At 36.6% G+C, this 7,498-nt stretch overlaps 1 long non-coding RNA gene across 1 annotated transcript; it reads left to right on the top strand.

Moving 5' to 3' along the window:
- The first annotated feature begins 619 nt into the window (after positions 1–619).
- LOC131970542 (uncharacterized) lies at positions 620–5,617 on the top strand. Its single transcript, XR_009394190.1, has 2 exons — positions 620–5,323; positions 5,381–5,617. It is a non-coding gene; the product is annotated as an uncharacterized LOC131970542 (long non-coding RNA).
- The last annotated feature ends 1,881 nt before the right edge of the window (positions 5,618–7,498 follow it).

Raw genomic sequence — 7,498 nt, 5'->3', positions numbered from 1 at the left:
TATTAGTTTGATTTGATTACAGAAAACAGAACTATGTTTACATGAACATTTACATTACATTAAACATGATTAAAGTACGCTGTCAAGGCAGGCTGGAAGAAGTTTATTTTGTCAGTCTGTGATCACGTAATTATTATAAATAATGGTTCGTGATGAACACCTTTGTGAGTGTAATTTGGCAGTTTTCGCAAATTATTTCTTCCCTTTTAACAGTGGTAATTAAAATCACAAGATCTTTATCTGAAACTAGAATTGCACTCATTGAGCGCAGACCCCCACCAGTGCTGCGTTTTAGTGGTCTTCAAATGGGCCCATTTAATTCCAGCTTTAAATCATAATGTAAAATCAACATAGAGTTTACAAAGTGTTGAATTTTTTAGGCTCAGAGCTTTTAAACAACACGTTGATAGCTGCTTACAGTATTTGCATGTCAGCGAAAAATAAACGAAACAGATCAGGTGAACAATGAAATTTAATTTGGAGCTAATTTTTCAGATTATTCCAACAGCACATGAACACAGAATATACAGTCATGGAAAAAAATATTAGACCACCATTATTTTCTCTAATTTCTTGTTCATATTAATGCCTGGTACAACTAAAAGTACATTTGTTTGGATAATAACCAAATTATTAACAAGAAAAACATGGAAAATGACATGAAAATGATATCATAATCTTAAATTATACAATGAGCTATCTTATGAGCTATTTTTGTCGTTATCATTATATTTGTCCAAAAAAATTTACCTTTAGTTGTACCAGCCATTAAAATGAACAAGACGTGAGAGAAAACAAGGGTTCCATGACTGTACGCTCTGTCTTGCAATGTTAATGAAAGTAAAAAATAATTTGTGTTTCTGCCCCGTGTTTCTAATACGCTCCAAAATGTTATGCTTCCTTGGCTCATGCTACAAGCTTCCACCAATGTCTATGAGAACTGGACGAGTAGTTTTTCAGTAATCCTGCTGACAAACAGACAAACCAAACCAAAAACATACATTTCTTTTGAGGTGTTGGACTAAATCACACCTCTTGGATTTTTGGCTGAGATCCACCAGACCTTCTTCCCTCAGTTTACCTCCTTCAGTAAATCCCTTCACATTTTGGTTATTTATGGGTTATTTTTTATAAATTTAATCAGCAGTATTGATAAAATCCTAACGTTAAGCATCCCTAGGAGTAAATGCTTGATGAATTTTTTTTCGGGATTCTTTTGATAGCAAAACAAACCTAGCAAAGCCAGGAAAATCAAAAAGAAGTATCATTAGAAGCCAGTATTGATAATAGCCCTACTGTTGAATGGCTTATTCTTTATTGTATGAATCCACTTTTGCTGCAGTTGGTTAAATGAAACTCGTGGCCTGGGGGCTGACAGCTAGATGCATTAAAAATCACCATCAGTATTTTTGTAAGTTTGTCCAAAGCTGCTGATTTGAATGTTGCTTTTTATAAGTGAGTAAAGAGCATGTGTGTGTTTTAATATGCAGTTGATGCCTCAGCCAATAGAGTAAAAATGATTTAATAAGGTAGTCGGTGTAGGTTATATAGCAGAGATGAGATGGAGTTGCATAATAGGAAATAAGGTTGTGTATTATATTGATTCGAAGTAAGAGAGAAGTTTGTGTTTGCATTTATTTGGCTTCAGGATTTATGAGAAGGTGGGATAAGTTATTAAGCAGTTCTGTGTGTGTCTTTAGGGCATTATTGTTCAGGCAAGATGCAGAATTTCCAGTATTGTGTATTGATAGTTTGTGAAATATATTAAGCTGAACAAACTTATGATTATATTTATAAGAGAATTAAACCGAACTGAGCTGTGATGCTATACCATACAACGTAGAAGTATCTTTGCAGGGAATGATGGGGGATCAAAGAAACACCAATGAGGGTGATTTCAGTCAGAGAAGGTGATTTCATGCTGTGTGCTTTTTATATTCTTCATAGATCATCTTGTTGGGATTACTGTTGTGGACACAAACACAGATAAAATCCCCATTAATGCCCCCTGCTTTACATTCTGATGAGATTATATATATTCAGTGTTGGAGATATTGATAAAGAGACGTTTGTTGCCTAGAAGTGATGTTTACATTCATGCTGCTCACTTGAGATAATCACGATTATCATGTTTAATTACGGACTTCAGTTGTTGTGACATTTTTACAAGCTTGTACACGTTTTGTGTTTCTTTGGGAAAAACTGAGGCGGATGATCTGAGCAGAAAACAAATTTCACTTATTCTCGATGAAGGCAGCTCATCTGCATATAAATGAAGGTGCCGTGTGTGTTGTGTCCCAATATCTTTACAACCCAAGTTTATCATAACCGTAATTCAACTGAGCTCATTGGTGCGGCTAGTTTGGGCTTTGTTTTGATAAAAAGAAAATGATGATGGGTTCCCATAAACGCAATTAAAGGGAAGCGGAATGAGCAGAGTTCCCTATAATGAGTAGGTAGAATGTAATATATTTTTTCTATATTCATTTCGTAATATTTATTCACAGGCAGAAGATGACTACTACTGAAATGAAAATCTACCATAAATGTTAACTAGTTATTTATTTTATGAAAAATAAGCAAATCAGGCTTGAATTGCAGCGTATCCCAGTGAGTGGTGTGATATCACGGTGTCATTAACATCAGTGGTGGAAGAAGTATTCAGATCCCGTACTTAAGTAAAAGTGCTAATACAACACTATGAAATTACTCCACTACAAGTAAAAGTCCTGCATTCAAAACTTACTTAAGTAAAAGTACAAAAGTATCAGCATCAAAGTGTACTTAAAGTACCAAAAGTAAAAGTACTTGTTGTGCCGAATGGACCCACTCAGATTGTTTTATATATTCTAAATATATTATTACATTATTTGTGTTGATAATTTTATGTAAGCAGGGTTTTAATTTTGTAAAGATATGGCTCATTTAAGTACTTAATATACTGTTATAAGATTTAATAAAATAAAAAAAGTCTAATCACCTTAAATTGATCATATGTTTTATGTTGAATCTTGACCTGAAAAGTAACTAAAGCTGTCAGCTAAATGTAGTGGAGTAAAAAGTACAATATTTGCCTCAAAATGTAGTGAAGCAGAAGTATACATTTACAGAAAATAGAAACACTCAAGTAAAGTACAAGTACCTCAAAATTGTACTTTAGTACAGTACTTGAGTAAATGTACTTAGTTACTTTCCACCACTGGTTAACATAAGCTCCTCCACTCAGTGCCAACTTTTCTCATCTTTTTATTTCAAGTGCTACTGCATTTCTTAGCTAGGGATGGATAAACACTACACCAGTTGATTCAACTGAGTTATATCTACATGGAAAAAAAGAAAAATTCAATTTTTTTTTCATAAGCTGTTTACCAGTCCCAGCCTCTTGTTAATGTGACAACGCTGGCTTAAATTCATCATTTTCGAAAGGAAGTCTTGTAGTGTTTATCCATCCTCAGGGACATTTGATAGTTAGCAAATTACTTTTTTAAAGCTTTCTTGTTTCATTTTTTCTTTTTTTTTCTTTCCCTCTGATGTTCAGAACTGTAGAATGTAATTTGATGCTTTATATTGATGTGATAATGGAAGATGGTTTTATATTTGGATATTGGATTCTCTGTTTAATATTTTCACTCAGCTTTGTGAAACGTGAGAATACACTGTATAGCTGTTTGGAAAATACAGTATGTTTATAAGTGGCTTTTTAGTGGGGGTTGTTGGCGGGTTAGGTCGGGGGGTTGTAGACGTCTACAGGCAGATTTTATGTTCCATCACTGTTTTTGCCCACAAATTAGCTTTAGAGTAACCTTAGCCATTACGACACAAGATAAGATATTTTGTGAGAGGTTTGATAACAAAATGAATGACTTTTAGATCGTGCTGGGACCCAAACTGGATTCCACATTGTTTTGTTTCTGACACTGGGGCCTTGTGCACAGGCTTTTTACAGGCTCCCAACAGACCTGGCAGCGAGAAAGAGAGCAGTTCTAGCCAAACAGAGTTCTTCTCATCTCCCAATTAATGAATCGTTATCTCCTCGATCCAAATTGGCCCGGAGCGATGTCTGTGAAGGCACCTCATGGGCCGATCTGTGGCCACAGGGAACAGTAAAGAGAACGGACGCTTCCTGTGCTTTTAATATAACTACACAGTGTTTTTGTTTATCAGAGGACACAAGGAATGAGGATTAGAGAGCTTTTTGCACTAGATTTGTTTTGTTGTTTTCAGTTGTTTGAGCACATTAAACATCATATAAATAAATCCACTTATAGAGAATTGTATCCCAAATCGGACACATCTGCAATGCCGCACTTTCTGATGTTTTCACGGTCATTTCGAATAAGATCACCACCACCAGTGTAGGTATAATTAATTTATACATTTTTATGAAATCTACATGTGAAATTTAATTTATGAATATGGACATTTACATGTCTAATTACTATACGAAAGTAAATCTGATGAGAGAAAGCAGTCAGAATGCGTGGGTGATACTATCTTAAAAGTACATCTGTATTTTTACTGTTCTGTATTTTATTGTACGGTCATAATGTAAATGCAGTCTGGGTGTGTTGATAACGGTTGATAATGGTGACATTTATTTGGCTTACCTAGAAACGTCCAATTTCCCCCCAAAAACTCAGCCCCATTGTTTAATTGTTTTACAGCGAGGAGATCCAAGTGTCTGATGTGGGATATACTGTAGTTAGCACACGGCTAATTCGCCGGTGTTAGTGTTCTTTTGCCCACTCTGGTAAACCAGAGGCTAACGTACACGGTTTAAACAATATACAGTTCGAAAGATAAGAAGTTAGACTTTAGTTTCACACCCTTAAATAATTGGAAGCATAACATGTTCATTCATATTAGTAGTTAATGTGAAATTTTGATAGACTCTTAGCCGAACGATGTCCGATTTGGGATACAGTTACGTTATTTATTTTAAAGCTGGGGTAGGCAGTTTTCTGAAAATCTAAAATTTGAAAATAGCTCTCCCCTCTCTGTCCTAAGCCACTCCCACTAGAAACAGGCATATACACACCGCTTCATACAGTAACCTGTACGAGTTGTAGTCATTAATTCCAATCATCCCGATCATGATTGTGATCTTGATGCGCTTATATGGGTGCAATTTGATGAAAATGACCGTCCTGTTTTCTTTGCAAGCTTTGAGATGGCATGTTGTGATTTGAGGTTCGAGCTTGCTACATAAACATGAACTTGAATTTTCCACAGCCTTTGGTTATGGTTAGCAAAAGGTTAAACTTCTTCGACACTGACGTGTTTTTTTGCATTTATTGTTAGACTCTCTGTTTGATAAGTCCATGTTCCTTTTTTTTAGGTTGCTTTGCAGTGTAGACAGTTGTTGCCAATATTGGAATAGCAACTTTTTTTGCAGGAGTTTCTGCAACAGAATCAGGCTTTCACCCTCTGAAGGGACGAGCACATGCATCTGCATTTGTAAAACAGCCAATAGGAAAGCCCTCTCTCTGAAATGAGCTCTGATTGGCCAAAGTCTCCTGTCAACAGCTAGATTTTCTAAAGCCTAAAAAACAGAACCAAGGTGCAGGTGCAACTAGGTGCAGTCTAGTTTTCTCTCAGACTACTTGAATTATGCGATTTTTGTCCAAAAAAAACCCCCAGGAAAAATATCCTACTCCAACTTTAATGGAATTCCCAAATGCCATCAACTCTGGGACGATAATACAACCTACTCATATTAGTTTTACAATGCAGATGCATTAATGGGATCTGAGAAGAACAACAAGCCTCCAGAAGCCTGTGCAAAAGGAGAAATAGTGAGCACTAGAAGTCAGGCAGACATAAGGCAGCTCCAGCTTGCTGCACGTACACATAGCAGGAAGTAACTGTGATTTTGTAACTGTGCTGGGTAAGGGAACACATGAATTAAATCTTTTGTTGAGCATTTCTCCTCTCTGCAGAAACACTGTGCTGCCACAGCACTCTGGCATTAACAGGTGGATTTTTAAAAGTCACCATAGTTTGACTCAGTGCAGTCAAACACCCACACACTGAGCAGCAGGAGAGAGCGAGAGTAGCCTTCTTTAAACGGAACAAAAGAAGTCACAGGGCATTCATTAACTCTGACTTACAGCTCTTCATGATGACATGGTTCTCTTCGTGTTTTTTCTTACTGGGGTGTAATGCAACAATTCTGGGAGCCTCCAGTCAGTGTGACCACCACACAGCAGTGCTGTGGCGTCAGACAGGAGATGGGATATGGTGAGGGGGAAAAAACTAACAAACAAAGAAAGGGTTTTACTTTTTGATTCATTTTTTTGCCGTTGATAAATCATTGTGTAAGTGTACTACAAAGTACCTTTGAATCATTATTGAAATCATTATTAAAAAAACTATGAATGACCTCCTTGTCTTTTCCATCTTTTTATTCAATCATTTGATTTTAGAAGAATGTTATAATGATTTTAATGCAAACCTTGTATTACAGTGCAGTAAACAGAAAATGTAGCCAGACACCGGGATGTGATCAAGAAATGTCATCCAGCCTGATATACACTCTATGATTATGACCATAGACTATATAAATAATGGATGTAGTGACCACGACGTCACCCATTGAGCCCGTTTGAGGCATCAAGTTACACCTTTCGCCATCTTATTTCCGATACGGGGAGCAGACCATATCTGAACTGTGGAGCAGCGAGAGGGATCTGACGACACTGACTACAGCCTCTCTACACCTCAACCTGACTGAGAGAAGCAGCTGCTAATTCATGTTAGCATTAACTGGAGCATTAACTGGGATGTTAGTTTTGGCTAACAAAAAACTAAATGTTTGTTACTTACCTTAAAAGAACAGCGACTCCTTGAAGTGTCTGTTAGTCCAACCAAATGCTGAACAAGACATTTTTAATGAACAAAACGTTCAAATAAACTCATTAAGTCAAAATACAGTGAAAAGGTCAAAGTTATGAGACCAAACCTGTAAACGTCCTTTTTTATATTTAAATAACGTTATATATAACTTTATTGACAGGTTGCCGTGGATATGCATTGTTCTGCTTCTCTCCTGATGACGACTCGCCTTGTTAGTGACCTGTCAATCAAAGGTAGCCACGCCCCAAATCATACGATTGTTTATCTTCTATTTTCTTCTAAATGGGGCCATTATTTACACTATTAACATCAAACTGTCTTGAAGAAAAAATTTTATTAGCGATTGAGACCATAGTGTTGTCCTAAAAAAAATTCTGAGGTAATAAATCAAGTGAGAAGTTTTCTCATTTTGTATCGAAATGGATGGACAGAAAAACTTCTGCAGCTGCCGTCAGCGCCCCCTGCTGGAATTTTCGGTAGAATGCAGCTTAAGGCACTTCCTGGTTTGCCTCCCTGCTCAGATGTGGAGGTTGCCGCCTGATTATGACCCATATTTATGTTTATTGTTAGGCGGTGACCTCTAGTGGCCATATACATAATATTAAGAGGGAGAAAGTCCATGATCGTTTCCTAAACTTAACCA

Source organism: Centropristis striata, chromosome 4, assembly GCF_030273125.1.
Source record: "Centropristis striata isolate RG_2023a ecotype Rhode Island chromosome 4, C.striata_1.0, whole genome shotgun sequence".
Taxonomy (NCBI): domain Eukaryota; kingdom Metazoa; phylum Chordata; class Actinopteri; order Perciformes; family Serranidae; genus Centropristis; species Centropristis striata.
This window is presented reverse-complemented; position numbering and strand designations above follow the sequence as displayed.